Source organism: Triturus cristatus, chromosome 1_2 (assembly GCF_964204655.1).
Source record: "Triturus cristatus chromosome 1_2, aTriCri1.1, whole genome shotgun sequence".
Classification (NCBI taxonomy): domain Eukaryota; kingdom Metazoa; phylum Chordata; class Amphibia; order Caudata; family Salamandridae; genus Triturus; species Triturus cristatus.
The window spans coordinates 1,100,050,312-1,100,068,598 of record NC_140580.1 but is presented as its reverse complement, the minus strand read 5'-3'; the positions used below and the strand labels follow the sequence as shown (position 1 = coordinate 1,100,068,598).

Below are 18,287 nucleotides of genomic sequence, written 5' to 3'. Positions count from 1 at the left end.
GGAGAAGGCACAAAAGCATGTCATAGTCCCCGTTGGGTCTACGCGATCCCAATTTCATAGAGCTGCAAAACTACATAACACCGAATTGTTATATTTCCCCGAGACTGTCAATAGAATGGTGCGTATGGCTGCAGAACCAAAGGGATAAGGCACTTATTAACGCAATGCACAAGCTAAGAATAAAGATGATGGATGGTTTTTTCATGGAGGGCGTGGTCAAGAGAAGGGCACGGTCAAAAAATGGGAACAACTACAGGGCTCTGCATTGGAAGTAAATCAACTTGAGAGATCCCATTTTCACAGGGCAAGGCATGCTCTACGAGAGGAGCTGGGAGAGAGCATGAAGGAGCCACCAGAGTATGCGATATTAACATACTTACTACAAGCATGCTCACAACTGGTGGCAATATCGGTGCTCAATCTATTCATAAGTTCGGGCTATAACTCCACACATACAAAGGCCGTACAAGAATGGTGAGATGAACTTGGGTTAGATATAACAGAAGAACAGTAGCTGTACTGCTGTGCTAGCACTAAAATTATATCATAGAACGGCAGACATCGCCTTATTCATTTAAAATTTTTGCAGAGAGTGTATTATACATCCGGTAGGTTGCATAAGTACGGACTGAGAGAAGACGAAAAATGCAATAGATGCGGAGTGACTGGGGCACATTTTACACATCTGGCATGGTACTGCCCGGCAATTCACAAGTATTGGTCTGAAGTAATGGGGGCATTGCGGGAAATGACGGAGATACACATACCCAAGACACCACTAGTGGCACTACTAGGATACGTCAAGGCATTACTTAAGGGCAATAGGAAACTGATAGCACTGGGAATGTTAATACCCAAAAGAAGGTTAGCTATTAGATGGATGAGAGGACCAGTGTCTACACTCACAGAATGATGCACTGATCTAGCGTATTGCAACACCAAGTCAGATAATTATAATGCTCTCATACCAGTGCGACGGAGACCAGAAAATAATTTTGGCACCATACCAAGCATACCTAGCTCGCAGAGCAGCTGCCGAGATGAACATTGAGAGCCAAGACAGCACAGGAATCGGCTAGGCAGTTGGTAGCTGGGAGATCTGTGATAGATCTGCATCCCAATGGGGGTACAGGAAGTCCAAGCGAATGTACTTTAAGGATAAAGCGAGAAGTGACCGACGGAGGTGGTGAGGGCTAGACAGGGGGTGGCAAGGAATGTGATCATCCAAGTGTATCCTGTTGAGGTGGGTTATACTGTTTCTCGTGTAAGTACTAACTGTATTGAACTGTCTCAGAATGTACCAAGTGATGTTGAATGCTGTACATAGATAAAAGTGTAACGGAGAGGGCTATGGTACTACTTGCTATAGTAAAATGGAAAATAAAGTTTAAAATATATATATATATTAAAAGGCTTAGAATGCAGGCATTAACTTCTGTTGTTTGCTTGTGTATGGAAAGTAGTGACAGTGTGGAGCAAAGTTATAGAACATACATTTTTCTCCTTGGGTTGGGAAAGGAGAGGGGGAAGAATGTCAACAAGAAATCACTTAACAGGAATAAAACCCTCAGCAGATGCACTTAATCACTGTCAATGACCAGAATAGTGGAAAATAAGGCTAAATAACACATTATGCCAACTTTAGTTTGTAATTTCTAATAAAAGCATAATACTTTCTAAGAGAAGCATAATGCTCAGAGCCACTGGGTCTTTTGTGGGTCCTAATTCAGTGCTTTCTTATTGGAATACAGTTGTAAAGTAAAGGAAGTGGTGGTGAAATCTTGATTGCAGTTTATTCAGCAGCAACCTGTTGACACCCAAAGTCCAAGCAGCACATCAGCAACTGACTCTGTCTAGTCTAAGATCAACAAGTGTGGAACATAAGTATGGGACACTCCAATGACCCACTCTTGGTTCCATTAAATAGTATAAATCAGCATCAGAATAACATTACTACTCATATTTTACAATGAGTCTGTACCCATAAACTGCTGCTTAATCTCAGAGGTTATTTCATGAAATAAGCTAAGGATGACTGGCTTTGACAATGCTGAGAGCTCAGTAGGGTTGGCATGGATTAAGTTGATGCAGTACATGAGTGGTGCATTTGTAGCTGAAGTAGATGGTAGTGGCCACCACAGTTAAATACAGTGTGGCGTTGTCCATTAGAATACATGGGTGGTAGATGAAGGGGTCCATGCAGTGCATTTTTAGAGATATTGTATCTTGCAGGCTAAGGGCCTGATTACGAGTTTGGTGGTGCGGTGCCGTGTCCGCTCCGCCGCCACACCGCCAAACCCGTGGTTGGGCATCCCACAAGATTACGAGTGTTTCTTTTGTCTGGCAGGATTTGTGTTTTTGGGAAGTTCCCCCAGCAGTGCTTCAGAAAATGGGCACAGCACTGGGAATGCCAAAAACCGTTCCTGCATGGCATGGACTGTAAAGTCCATGCCGTGTAGGAACTGGTGTTTATGCACATGCTGTGCCCCCCTGTGTGCATCCACATGGCAAGAGGCAGGAAGGAAACTTGTAATATGCTTGGCAGGACCGTGGTGGTCCTGCCAAGCATATTACTGCCTCTACACCGCAGTACCACCACCAGGGAATGATGGTTCCCTGACAGCTGCAACAGGGCAATGGCGGTCCGACAAACCTAATTGCATTAGGGTGGCCAGGAGACTGCCACGCCATGAGTCTGGAGGTTTGGGGACCGCCAGACTCATAATTAAGCCGTAAGTAGTCCGGACTCTTTACTAGATGTCTTCATAATTATAGCTATAACTAACCCTGGGCGTAGTTTGCGAAGTAGTGCTATGCGTAACTACGCAAAGTGCACTTCGCACTACGTGAGCTATGCGTAGCACTTTGCGAACTGCATAGTACCCTGTTCGCACTGTGCATGATGTCGTTTTCAATGATTGAACAGTGCAGACAAGCATCCGGCACTGTGCAATCATTGAAAACGGCATCTTGCACAGTGCGTGCTGTAGTTTTCTGCTGCTCGAGTAGATTTTTACTCGAGCGGCAGCTTTCTCAAAGCGGACTGGTAGTTTCTCATCGCGAGCGGTCACGAGCATACGCGACCACTCGCAATGAGAAACCTGACCTCCCCGCGTTGGGAATCTCGCAGGGAGGTTTATTTTCCACGCTCGCGATCGCCAACTTCATGTTGCTGATCGCGAACGAGGAAAAAGTCTCACCGGGATGTCATTTTGCTTGCTCGCGGTCGCCAACTTGACGTTGAGGACCGCGAGCAAGCAAAAAATGACCGCTGCACTACGCAACGCTACACTACGCGTGTTTGCACTGTGCTACATGTAATTCGCGTAGTGCGAAGTAGCGCAAACTTCGCAAACTACGCGAGCGTAGCGTAGTGCTTTGCCCAGGCTTAGCTATAACTATAACTTCACCAGAGATCTTCTGGGAAGGTGGTAAATGCAACATGGTTTTTTTACCTTCTCAACGCATTCCCCAGGGATAAAAATGACCACAAATGTTTTGCAGACGAATGTTCCTGCAAAACTGTTTTGTGTTAAAACTCTCCCAATAAAATCTTTTTTTTTCAGGGGGTATTTCAACGTCTCCCTGTGCTGAACTACACAAAGCTTGTACAATTTTGAGAAAAAACTCACAATGTTAGGGTAGAAAACCATTGCAACTTTACTTGTAAGTATTCCATAGATGATCTGGGAGAGATCGGTGGTTTTGAAAGCAGTGTTGAGTCGCATGTGTTGATGCTATCTGAGATGATAATCTAAAATAAAGTGCATACATAAGATCAGGTGTGGTGTCATCCTCGAGAGTATATGAGATAATGTACCGCTGGCAGATAAGAACTGTCAATTAAATAAATTGAATGGTCAAAGAAATAAACCTTCTTGAGTCAGCAGCAAATGAGAGACCGTGAAGAGTTATTAAGATGTATCTATTATTACATAAGGCAAACATATAGCCAGTCAGCCAACAACATAGACATTTAGGTGCCGATCACGATCCGGTAAAAAATTCCCCCGTGCGACTCGTATCGGGTCTTTTTACCGTACGAATCGTACAAATGCCGTACGAACTGGCAATCACGATTCGCATGGTAAAAAGTCCATACGACCCGCACCGGGAATCATTCCCCACACGTCCTCGGGTCGGAAAATGTGTCCGACACGTCCTCGGACGATTTACCTTACAAACGTAAAAATCCAAGTCCGACCGAGGAATCACGATCCATCCCGTGCGTCCGAGCCTACAACCGTATGGAAAAAACACCGTCCGCACCGAACACCAATAGCAACCATGGAGACATGTGCCCGCATACGCGCCCAACACTCCCCCCAGCCCCCGTACGTCCGACACGTACCCCCCGTATATGTATACCCCCACCCGTCTATGTACACCCCAGTACGTTCCAGTCGTACCCCCACCCCAGTACGTGTCGTACCACCGTCAATGTAAACCCCCCCACCCCTGTACGTGTCGTACCACCGTCTATGTACACCCCAGTACGTTCCAGTCGCACCCCCACCCCAGTACGTGTCGTACCCCCCGTGTACCTACACCCCAGTACGTTCGAGCCACACCCCCACCCCAGTACGTGTCACAGCCCCGTCTACCTACACCCCAGTACGTTCCAGTCGTACCCCCACCCCAGTACGTGTCGTACCACCGTCAATGTACACCCCCCCACCCCTGTACGTGTCGTACCACCGTCAATGTACACCCCCCCACCCCTGTACGTGTCATACCACCGTCCATGTACACCCCAGTACGTTCCAGTCGTACCCCCACCCCAGTACGTGTCGTACCACCGTCAATGTACACCCCCCCACCCCTGTACGTGTCGTACCACCGTCAATGTACACCCCCCACCCCTGTACGTGTCGTACCACCGTCCATGTAAACCCCCCCACCCCTGTACGTGTCGTACCACCGTCAATGTAAACCCCCCCTCCCCTGTACATGTCGTACCACCGTCAATGTACACCCCCCCACCCCTGTACGTGTCGTACCACCGTCCATGTACACCCCAGTACGTTCCAGTCGTACCCCCACCCCAGTACGTGTCGTACCACCGTCAATGTACACCCCCCCACCCCTGTACGTGTCGTACCACCGTCAATGTACACCCCCCCACCCCTGTACGTGTCGTACCACCGTCAATGTAAACCCCCCCACCCCTGTACGTGTCGTACCACCGTCTATGTACACCCCCCCACCCCTGTACGTGTCGTACCACCGTCAATGTACACCCCCCCACCCCTGTACGTGTCGTACCACCGTCCATGTACACCCCAGTACGTTCCAGTCGTACCCCCACCCCAGTACGTGTCGTACCACCGTCAATGTACACCCCCCCACCCCTGTACGTGTCGTACCACCGTCCATGTACACCCCAGTACGTTCCAGTCGTACCCCCACCCCAGTACGTGTCGTACCACCGTCAATGTACACCCCCCCACCCCTGTACGTGTCGTACCACCGTCAATGTACACCCCCCACCCCTGTACGTGTCGTACCACCGTCCATGTACACCCCAGTACGTTCCAGTCGTACCCCCACCCCAGTACGTGTCGTACCACCGTCAATGTACACCCCCCCACCCCTGTACGTGTCGTACCACCGTCAATGTACACCCCCCCACCCCTGTACGTGTCGTACCACCGTCAATGTAAACCCCCCCACCCCTGTACGTGTCGTACCACCGTCTATGTACACCCCCCCACCCCTGTACGTGTCGTACCACCGTCAATGTACACCCCCCCACCCCTGTACATGTCGTACCACCGTCAATGTACACCCCCCCACCCCTGTACGTGTCGTACCACCGTCAATGTAAACCCCCCCACCCCTGTACGTGTCGTACCACCGTCAATGTACACCCCCCCACCCCTGTACGTGTCGTACCACCGTCAATGTACACCCCCCACCCCTGTACGTGTCGTACCACCGTCCATGTAAACCCCCCCACCCCTGTACGTGTCGTACCACCGTCAATGTAAACCCCCCCACCCCTGTACATGTCGTACCACCGTCAATGTACACCCCCCCACCCCTGTACGTGTCGTACCACCGTCCATGTACACCCCAGTACGTTCCAGTCGTACCCCCACCCCAGTACGTGTCGTACCACCGTCAATGTACACCCCCCCACCCCTGTACGTGTCGTACCACCGTCAATGTACACCCCCCCACCCCTGTACGTGTCGTACCACCGTCAATGTAAACCCCCCCACCCCTGTACGTGTCGTACCACCGTCTATGTACACCCCCCCACCCCTGTACGTGTCGTACCACCGTCAATGTACACCCCCCCACCCCTGTACGTGTCGTACCACCGTCCATGTACACCCCAGTACGTTCCAGTCGTACCCCCACCCCAGTACGTGTCGTACCACCGTCAATGTACACCCCCCCACCCCTGTACGTGTCGTACCACCGTCAATGTACACCCCCCACCCCTGTACGTGTCGTACCACCGTCCATGTACACCCCAGTACGTTCCAGTCGTACCCCCACCCCAGTACGTGTCGTACCACCGTCAATGTACACCCCCCCACCCCTGTACGTGTCGTACCACCGTCAATGTACACCCCCCCACCCCTGTACGTGTCGTACCACCGTCAATGTAAACCCCCCCACCCCTGTACATGTCGTACCACCGTCTATGTACACCCCCCCACCCCTGTACGTGTCGTACCACCGTCAATGTACACCCCCCCACCCCTGTACGTGTCGTACCACCGTCAATGTACACCCCCCCACCCCTGTATGTGTCGTACCACCGTCAATGTAAACCCCCCCACCCCTGTACGTGTCGTACCACCGTCAATGTACACCCCCCCACCCCTGTACGTGTCGTACCACCGTCAATGTACACCCCCCACCCCTGTACGTGTCGTACCACCGTCCATGTAAACCCCCCCACCCCTGTACGTGTCGTACCACCGTCAATGTAAACCCCCCCACCCCTGTACATGTCGTACCACCGTCAATGTACACCCCCCCACCCCTGTACGTGTCATACCACCGTCCATGTACACCCCAGTACGTTCCAGTCGTACCCCCACCCCAGTACGTGTCGTACCACCGTCAATGTACACCCCCCCACCCCTGTACGTGTCGTACCACCGTCAATGTACACCCCCCCACCCCTGTACGTGTCGTACCACCGTCAATGTAAACCCCCCCACCCCTGTACGTGTCGTACCACCGTCTATGTACACCCCCCCACCCCTGTACGTGTCGTACCACCGTCAATGTACACCCCCCCACCCCTGTACGTGTCGTACCACCGTCCATGTACACCCCAGTACGTTCCAGTCGTACCCCCACCCCAGTACGTGTCGTACCACCGTCAATGTACACCCCCCCACCCCTGTACGTGTCGTACCACCGTCAATGTACACCCCCCACCCCTGTACGTGTCGTACCACCGTCCATGTACACCCCAGTACGTTCCAGTCGTACCCCCACCCCAGTACGTGTCGTACCACCGTCAATGTACACCCCCCCACCCCTGTACGTGTCGTACCACCGTCAATGTACACCCCCCCACCCCTGTACGTGTCGTACCACCGTCAATGTACACCCCCCCACCCCTGTACGTGTCGTACCACCGTCAATGTAAACCCCCCCACCCCTGTACGTGTCGTACCACCGTCTATGTACACCCCCCCACCCCTGTACGTGTCGTACCACCGTCAATGTACACCCCCCCACCCCTGTACGTGTCGTACCACCGTCCATGTACACCCCAGTACGTTCCAGTCGTACCCCCACCCCAGTACGTTCCTGGCGCACCCCCAACACAACCTCCTAAGTACGGAGCGCACCCCATGCCCCAACATCACAACCGCATGTACGAGTCGTACAAAGCCACACACAAGGACAGCACCGTACAACCAAATGGCCCATGTACACACCGTACACACGCTCAAAACGCACGTACACAACAAGGACAAAACAAAACAACTCAACAATACACCATTCGAAAGGCACACAGCCACTAAACATGGCCAACAACCACTAAAATAACACAATCACTGACCTGCAACTGTCAAAAACAAACAGAGGCCCAATACACCACCACTCCTTATAACACACCCACCCAAAATTCAAACACTGCCACACCCACCCATGGACCAATAAAAAGGGCCCACACACACAAACCATGAGCCTTTGCAACAGACCCACTGCTGCCAGACACCACAGAACCAGACTACAAGCGACACCACATCTTACACTTGCACACCTTCACACGACCACCCTCACAAACACCCTCTCATCACATTCACACACACACACAACCATCCACACCCCCCCCAACATCCACACACCCCCCACACCCACACCATCCCCACCCACACCCCTCACCATGCCCACTACCAAGAATCCAAAGTTCAGTCACCGAGAGTTGGAGGTCCTTGTTGATCAAATCCTCAGAGTCGAGCCACAGATCTTTGGAACATTGGTCAGAAGCACCAGCCAGGCAGCCAAAACAGCCATGTGGCAGACCATCGTCGATGCTGTGAATGCTGTTGCGGACACCAGGAGGACCAAGCAGGATTGCCAGAACAGGTGGTACGATCTGCGGAGGAGGGTCAGAGCCAAGAGACAGGAGGAACACGACCAGGCCAACGCCACCGGAGGAGGGCCCTCCCGCAGACCCGTACAGTACCATCCCTGGGAGGAGAGGGTGATGGCCATACTGCCGGTGGAGGCAGTTGAAGGAGTAGAAGGACTCCGAGACCCGGGTGAGTACACAAACAACGCACCTCACATGGGGGGAACTGCAACCACAAACAAAATTACTAACAGGCACGCAACCACCACAAGCCATCGCATTACTCAACCACACTCCATGAGCAGGCACATGCCACTGCTGCCACCATGCCCCATGCACCCAGCTGGACAATGTCAAGTCACAGGCCACAGAAGACAACAACACATGACACGGTAACCCGGATGGCGGGAGTGTGGGCACCAAGAATCACATAGTGCGACTCCAAAGCAGACAACAATGCCCTCTGCCCATATGGCCTAGGTCACAGCCAGACAAACACTGTGTCCCAACACAGGAATGACTTGCCAGCAAATGGCGGATGCCTTGCATCAACACATGGGGGTGAAGGCACTGTTTTGCACATGCCAGCAGCTAATGAACAGCCAACAGTGTGAAAGAGTGGCAGCACACACCACCACAGCAGCAGCGCACAGACACACAGCAGACAAAATGGGTGCCTGGAGATCAGAAACAAACTCACATCAACAGGCCAAGGGCCACTCAAAGATCTGCTAACAGTGTGTGCCCAGGAAGCTGGGCCAAGGTGACAGAGGGTGACACACGGAGGGAGGGAGAGGGGGACACAGAGGGAGGGAGAGGGGGACTGAGAGGGAGGGAGACACAGGAAGATGGACAGAGGGAGGAGGCTGACACACAGAGGGAGGGAGAGGGGGACACAGAGGGAGGGAGAGGGGGACACAGAGGGAGGGAGAGGGGGACAGAGAGGGAGGGAGAGGGGGACAGAGAAGGAGGGAGACACAGGGAGAGCAAATCAGTCCTTTGGTGTGTGGGAATGTCTGCTCGTCAGCAGGTGGACTGCGTGCATGTAGACAAGGGTGCCCAGTGCCAGAACCCCCCCTCTTCATCATGGCAAAACGCAGGGCCATGTTACAACCTGTACACGAGCACAAGGACAGCCACCTGCATCATATGAGTGTGTGGATCCACTCCATGTGCACATGTACAGTGCTACAAGGAAGGCGCAAACGCATAGCTCGGCACACATGCACACTCCACTGCTGACTGCAGTCACACTTGACGCAGCAAGTAAGACTGTGCCACACATAGTTAAAGGGGCCGAATTGGTGCCCAAGGGACACACACATGCACAAGTGCACTGTGAGTGGAATGCAAGACAGATCCTAATTCCAAGAGGAAATGTGCCAACTTTGTAACGGATGCAACATGGATGTTGCATGGATCAAAAGTAACATTGTCTCTCTCACACACAGGTCAACGTCGTGCTGCACCCCCCAACACTGGGGGGGAACACTCACAGGACCCGGATCTGCAGGAGACCGATCCCACCGGCAGCGACCACTCTCACCACTCTGCGGACGACCCCGACCGACCTGGCCCCTCTGGTGTCCAACCACCTGCAGCACCTGCGTCAGGTACAACCGTGCCAACCACCACCCCCACTCCTGCCACATCCCAGGAGACACCCAGGATCCCTGCCCCAACACCACAATGCAGCCAGGCTCGCCAGGAGGGACACGGTGTCCCGGGCACCCAGGAGGAGGCAGGCGACAACGCCAATGCCACCCCTCAGGGGTCCCGGAGACCCCATGTGCCCACAAGTGCAGGCCAGGCGCAAGTGGGCAGGGGTGGTGGGAGTGGAGAGCGGCGGAGGCGCGAGCCTGACCAGTTGGCTGGGGATCCGGTATTTTCCCATGTCCGTAACATCCTGGACTCATACCGGCAGGACACCACGGGCATGGCCCAGGTTGTGTCCGTCCTCGAGGGGATCAAGGTCCAGCAGGCCCAGCAACATGCGGAGCTAATAGCCTGTCTACAGCTACACCAACGGAGGATGGAGGACAGACAGGCTGAGCAAGTGACGGCGTTCCAGGGGATTCACGCTACACTCCGTCGGATGGCCGACACCATGGCCGACCCTCCCTGTGCCAGAAGGCGGAGAACATCACCACCCACAGGGAGGGATCATGAGGAGGAGGAGGAAACATCCGACGGAGCATCCCAGACGTCGTCACGGCCTGCTGCTGAGGTTCCCCGCAGGAAGCCGGGTCGTCCACGGAAAGGACCGTGAGGGTGGCTGCTACATCACCATCTCCCAGGACACCTGGCCTGGCACCTGGCCCACTGGAGCAACAGCATCACAGCATCAAGAGACATTCTCTGCCACATGGCCCTGCTGGTCACTGGCTGACCAATGTTGACAAAGACTGTGGCATGGACTCTGAGGATTTCCAATGGCAAGGACACCAACTCCCCTACTGAACTTTGGATTCCCTAATCCCGGAAAGGCCCTCACTTGGCCCCCCCCCCCCAATAATAAATCACACTATTAAGAGTAAATGCCTGCTGGTAGCATTATTACCTAACATGTGTCTTGTACAGTCTAAACATGCCTGAGTCATCTGTTCACTTCAACCATCCACACCCTGGGGCCTGAGTCTGGCACAGGACACATGGGTCACAGTTTTCTAGGCAAGACAGACATGGAGCACCATACACACCCGTGATGGTCAGAACCAGCTGAGGGGGTGGCCGAACAACCGTGCTGACAGACACATTGAGTACAGCAACAGTCATGCGCAGAGGTCAGGGATCCTGGCCCGTGTCCTGGGGGGCACCCAGGTACGTGTAGACAGGTGGCAGAACCATGTCCTGCAAGCTTGAGTCCGGTGGATGCAGAGAATGGGGTCATGGACAACGTTGGATGCATGGGGATGGCACATGTCACAATACCCACACAGTCATGGACATCATGCCCATTACACAGTCTCAGCACACACACACAGCTTGCATCTTGCCACTCGACACATTGACACATAGCCACAATCAGGGAATACCATGCCAGACATGCAGGATGCACCGTGCCAACACACCAGCATTGACTGAGAAGAGGCACCTTGGAGGCATAGGGACACCTTTAATAGTCATGTGTTTGGGATTGCAGAGGCAACTTGAAGTACACATGAACACATCATGTGGAGTAACATGTGGCTCCAACACTGGCACCCCCCTTCTGCAGCACAAATGCGTGATAGCCATGGAACTGGCACACAAGTGTCGGATAATAGCTAAATACCCACAGCTGCTCACGGAGAGCCTGCCATACACCATACATCCGCTGATGTGGAAGTCCCACGCATGTCAAGACAATGTTAACCGTATGTGTCCGAGGGCAGTGTCACACACATTGATGCCTTCATCACAATCCACCATCCCATCACTGATGACTGACAACCAGGCAGCCCATCTATTCAGGTGTACCCAGCTGCATGTCGTGTCCCATGGGGATGCCACATGTCTGCAGAGGACCCAAACCCCGACCGGGGTAGTGTGCACACATCGTGAACAACTGCCACACCCAATACACCCCAGATGCATCCCTTACCCCATGGAGACTTCCAAACGTGTCCGTGCCTGTAACGCTGAGTCAGCCCACGATGCCATGTCCATGAGGAATAGCAGTGCCACAACAATGCAACCAGCAAACGGCATGCGCAGGTACCTGGGGAAGAGAGACACACAAGAAGTCAGCCACAAGAAGCACAGCCACTTGCATGTGCATGTACTCGACACATGTATGTATGACAACATGCTAGGTCACAATTATGTCTGGGGAAATACTACCATCACTGCCACCATCACTCCAGTGACACACCCACACACACCTCTGACCCACGTGCCATACATGCAGGTGGAGACACACATCACAACGCATGCCACACGGGGACCAATGCGTGCACACTCAGACCCTGGTACTCACCACTAAGCAAAGAAGTCGCGTATGAGCCGAGTCCGGATGTCCTCTTGCGGCTCCACATCCTCCACATCACTAGCCCCATTGCCAAGCCCTTCGTCCTCCACGGGTGGATGGTCCTCGTCATCTTGATCCAGGATGAGGGGCACAGCTCTTTCAACTGCCATGTTGTGCAGCATGCAGCAGACCATGAAGATCTTGCAGACCTTCGCCGGGGCATATGGGAGTGCGCCGCCGGTCTTGTGGAGGCACCGGAATCGGCTCTTCAGCATGCCAAACGTCCTCTCTATCACTCGCCTTGTCCGGCCATGGGCGGTGTTGTAGCGGAGCTGGGCCGGCGTGATGGGGTTGCGGAGAGGTGTCAGCAGCCAAGGCATGTTGGGATAGCCAGCGTCCCCTAAATGGAAAGCACATGGATATCGTTAGAACAGGCGAAGCGGTAGTGCTGCTCGGCCAAACAGAATACAGGACAGACAGACTGTACCCACCAACAACACATGCACGTTCGTTGCGCAGCTGCATCATCATATCAGGCATCCCGCTACGCCTCATGATGTAGGCATCGTGTGCTGATCCTGGAAAACGAGCACAGACATGTGAAATCACCATGTTGGACAGACACACCACAAGGGCATTGATGGAGTGGTAGTGCTTCCGATTGCGGTACGCCACCTCCCGTGCGTGTGGTGGTACCAAACCTACATGTGTCCCATCTATGGACCCAATGACATGGGGCATCCCTCCCAGGGCATAGAAACCACGTTTGACCTCAGTCATCTGTTCAGGGGTTGGGAACTTGATGAAGTCATCCAGGTGAATCAACATGGCCTCCAAGAAATCATGCAGCACACCGCTGAACATGCTCTGGGACATGCCACCAACATGAGCTATGGTATATTGGAAGGTACCCGTGGCAAGGAAATGTAGGGCAGCCATTACCTTCAGCTGGGGTGTCAGTGCCGTAGGATACCTGTGCTGCGGTTGCAGGTGTGGTGCCAGTCTCGCCGTCAGCTCCAGAATCAACGGTTGGGTGAAGCGGTAGAGCCGGATCCTGTCATTCTCCTGCATGGTGGCCAAGTCTGGAATTCTTCGGGCAACAGGAGGCGCTCTGCAGTAATTTGGAAGTGACAAGGAAGAGTGAGTGCACTACGAGAACAACGCATGTCTACTGAGCACATGTAAATCTGCCAATACACACATGCCACATAGGGAGTCAGGCATGTGCTACATGCCCAGGACACGTATGGATGCAAGGTGACACTCCTTCCAAGACCCAGCCACACACGGTGATTGAGAACCTCCCCATGCCACGCCATGGGAATAGCTGTGTCCCAGTGCAAGTGAACAGCCCGACGCAAGACAGAAGTGACATACACCCACACATCAGCAGAAGTAGGATGCCGATTGTAGAGACTGGTAGCGGAACACCGGAGCCACAGGTCACATGACATTACACTAGGCCTGCCCACACACCTTGCCATGAAGGTGCACATGTCATGACTCACCACACATTCCTTGTGAGGATGCTGACATGGCCTTGTCACGCTACTCCGTGTCCCATGCATACATGTGCACCTCACATCAGATACCACATGTGGCATGGTGTGCGGAACAGTGTGCAATGATAATCTACACACAGACACATGTTGGTTGCTGCAACGGCTGCAGCTTTTGAGGGTGCTACAACATCAACCTGATGTAAATCCCGGACACATAAATGACATAGTCGCATTGTGCACTGTGGGTAGTGACAAGTCAGGTTTCATGACCCCTGTACCGGCCATCATGGGACACTTCCGTGTGTTGGTGTCCGTGCCATGCCAGTGACGCTCACCCCAAGTGCGCAGTACGACATGCACACATGTCAAAGGAGTCAAGGGCATGCCTGGCACACATTGCACCCTCACACAGTACACCTGTACACATCTCATCATACATCTGGTGCCTCCTCCACTCAGGAGGCATGTTCCACATCACAGCCTGTCACACCTGTGCCCCACACATGTAGTAATGCACAGACGATGCCTTGATGTCCATTCCTGGACAAGTATGTCCATCCATGGACAAGTATGTCCGCCCTATTCCTACCTGTGTGTCGACTATCACCACAGTGATGTGTACAAACCGGCGTACTGCTGCTAAGAGGGCCTGTGTATGTTCCCCAATCACTGTGGGAGTGCTGCCGTATGTGTACCCATCGTGATGGCGAGCGTACAGGCATTTGTACGGTCCGTACCACAACGAGTACGCATACGCGTGCAGACCCATAGTGATAGTGAGCGTACAGGCATTTGTACGGTCCGTACCACAACGAGTACGCATACGCGTGCAGAACCATAATGATAGTGAGCGTACACGCATTTGTACGGTCCGTACCACAACGAGTACGCATACGCGTGCAGAACCATAGTGATAGTGAGCGTACATGCGAGTGTACGGCCCTCTCACTATGGGTCTGCACGCGTATGCGTACTCGTTGTGGTACGGACCGTACACTCGCATCTACGCTCACTATCACTATGGTTCTGCACGCGTATGCGTACACGTAGTGGTACGGACCGTACACTCGCATCTACGCTCACTATCACTATGGGTCTGCACGCGTATGCGTACACGTAGTGGTACGGACCGTACACTCGCATGTACGCTCACTATCACTACGGGTACACAGACCCATAGTGATAGTGAGCGTACAGGCATTTGTACGGTCCGTACCACAACGAGTACGCATACGCGTGCAGAACCATAGTGATAGTGAGCGTACATGCGAGTGTACGGCCCTCTCACTATGGGTCTGCACGCGTATGCGTACTCGTTGTGGTACGGACCGTACACTCGCATCTACGCTCACTATCACTATGGTTCCGCACGCGTATGCGTACACGTAGTGGTACGGACCGTACACTCGCATCTACGCTCACTATCACTATGGGTCTGCACGCGTATGCGTACACGTAGTGGTACGGACCGTACACTCGCATCTACGCTCACTATCACTATGGGTCTGCACGCGTATGCGTACACGTAGTGGTACGGACCGTACACTCGCATGTACGCTCACTATCACTACGGGTACACAGACCCATAGTGATAGTGAGCGTACAGGCATTTGTACGGTCCGTACCACAACGAGTACGCATACGCGTGCAGAACCATAGTGATAGTGAGCGTACAGGCATTTGTACGGTCCGTACCACTACGTGTACGCATACGCGTGCAGACCCATAGTGATAGTGAGCGTACATGCGTGTGTACGGTCCGTACCACTACGTGTACGCATACGCGTGCAGACCCATAGTGATTTTGAACGTAGGCATGCATGTACGGGCCGTTGCCATGCATTTGGGGTGCCCTAGGGCCCGGAAACGCACCGTACCTGTGTGTGATTCTCCTAATTACATAGGGGACATGTATTAAGGCCTACATGCATGCTGGTTGTCATGGCGACCAGGTTCAAATTTCGATTTTGTTCTGGAAGGTGCACAGCAGAAGTCAGTTGGAATTCTTCTACTTTGTTGCAATGTGTTTGTGGGGCTGACATCATGCAGGAGAATGAAACCGATAGAGAACCCACAGACTGCTAGGTTTGAAGGGATTGGTGGAAACATAGGATGCAAATGTGAGTGACCAATCACTCTGTACTCCTGTGCATGAGACTGGGCAGAAGGCCACATATAAGGCAGCCAGGTCCCATGAGGGATTACTTGCCTGCACATCTTTGCATTTGTCGACCAAGCTGCTGCTACTGATTCCCTGGAACCATGTCAAGGGCTGTGGAGAGGACACAGCCATTCACCCTGGAGGAGAACATGGCTCTGCTGGATGTGATCCTCCCACAGTACCCCATGCTGTATGGGCGACCAGGGTATCAGGTGAGTGCATAGGCCACTGCCACAGACTGTCCCTATGTTGTGACTGTGTCTTCAGGCATTGTGACCCGGTGTGACACACATGCCATGTACTGTCGGGGGGGTACCAGGGGGGGGGTGCCTGATGTCTCCCAGCAGTGCCCTGAGACAGGAGGGGTGTGTGCAGAGTCCTCCCAGCAGTGCCCTGAGACAGGAGGTGTGTGTGCAGAGTCCACCCAGCAGTGCCCTGAGACAGGAGGGGTGGGGGCCTATAACTCACAGCAGTGCCCTGAGACAGGAGGGGTGGGTGTGGAGTCCTTCCAGCAGTGCCCTGAGACAGGAGGGGTGTGTGCAGAGTCCTCCCAGCAGTGCCCTGAGACAGGAGGGGTGTGTGCAGAGTCCTCCCAGCAGTGCCCTGAGACAGGAGGTGTGTGTGCAGAGTCCACCCAGCAGTGCCCTGAGACAGGAGGGGTGGGGGCCCATAACTCACAGCAGTGCCCTGAGACAGGAGGGGTGGGTGTGGAGTCCTTCCAGCAGTGCCCTGAGACAGGAGGGGTGGGTGTGGAGTCCTTCCAGCAGTGCCCTGAGACAGGAGGGGTGGGTGTGGAGTCCTCCCAGCAGTGCCCTGAGACAGGAGGGGTGGGGACCTATCACTAACAGCAGTGCCCTGAGACAGGAGGGGTGGGTGTGGAGTCCTCCCAGCAGTGCCCTGAGACAGGAGGGGTGGGTGTGATGCACAGTGTGAGCCTTGATCATTGATTGTGACATTGCCATCATTCCACCTGAGTACCCACTATGGCACGTACTGCCTTTTCCCTCACCAGAGGATGATGTCCCTATGACAGAGGTGCAATGCGTTGGCTGCATTACATGCCATGTAGTAACCAGCTATTATGTTCACATATGTCTCTCTGTGACATGTGGCTGGTGTATTGATGTGGTGTCACTTGTACTTCCTCACAGGTAGGCGCCTCTGCCAAGGAGCAGATCTGGCTGACCGCCGTCAGTGCCGTGAGGCGTGTGGATGGTCGGAGGCGGAGCCTGTCCCAGGTGAGGAAACGCTGGCAGGATATCCGGTGCTGGACGCGGAGGATTGCACGGCTCCTGCTGGGGGACTCACCTGAGAGCCACAAGAACCGCGGCCGCCGCCGTCTGACCCACCTCCACAGGCGTGTGCTGCCGGTGGTCTTTCCAGACCTGGAGAGGCGCTTACAGGCGATGCAGCAGGCGGAAGGGGGTAGGTACATGTGCGTTTGTTGTGTGTCACCGGCATTTGTAAGGGCACAGTGGCATTAATTCACTGGCAGGGTTTAAAGGTGCTGTGCCCATCCAGTTTGCCCAAGTGTAGCGCTGCGCCCCTGCCACCCTTCCCCTCCTTGCAATGTGTTCCCTGGTCTGTGTGTAGTCACTCCTTCACAAGGTAATGTAGGCTGGCGCTTTGTCCACGAGAACAATGACTGTAGCATCATGGGTGGTGGTGGTGGGTAACAGGTTGTGGGACCTTGCCTGTGAACTGTCAAGTTCACTGCATGTGGGTTCCATGTCAGTTGGCACTGATGCTGGCTCCAGACATGGGAGTTGGTCTCTCATGTGTCATGCCTTACAGCGCGCATGTCCTATGTAGTGGCCTGTGACATGATGTGCATGAGTGTGCGCTACGCATAGTGCAGGGATGGTGACGTGTGTAGCAGTCATTCCCATTCAGCCATTCAGTAGCATGTAGTTGCGTGCCCAATACTGTCCCCTGGGGCACCTTATCCTCAGTGTTGTTTGTGTCATCATCAACGTGGACACTCTCACTGTCTACAGCGTAGGTTGTGCTCTGTGCCATTGTCCCCTGTCACCATGTATATAGACGTGCTATTATGTACAGGTGTCCACTGTGCAGCCTGACCTGATTGTCCCTCTTCATACTCACAGTTGCCAGTGCCTG

At 53.6% G+C, this 18,287-nt stretch overlaps 1 protein-coding gene across 3 annotated transcripts in view; it reads right to left on the bottom strand.

Annotated features, from left to right (window-relative positions):
- The window catches only part of GARNL3 (GTPase activating Rap/RanGAP domain like 3), a 949,195-nt gene that overhangs the window by 805,485 nt on the left and 125,423 nt on the right, over window positions 1-18,287 (bottom strand). The gene's annotated exons all lie outside the window — the stretch shown is intronic.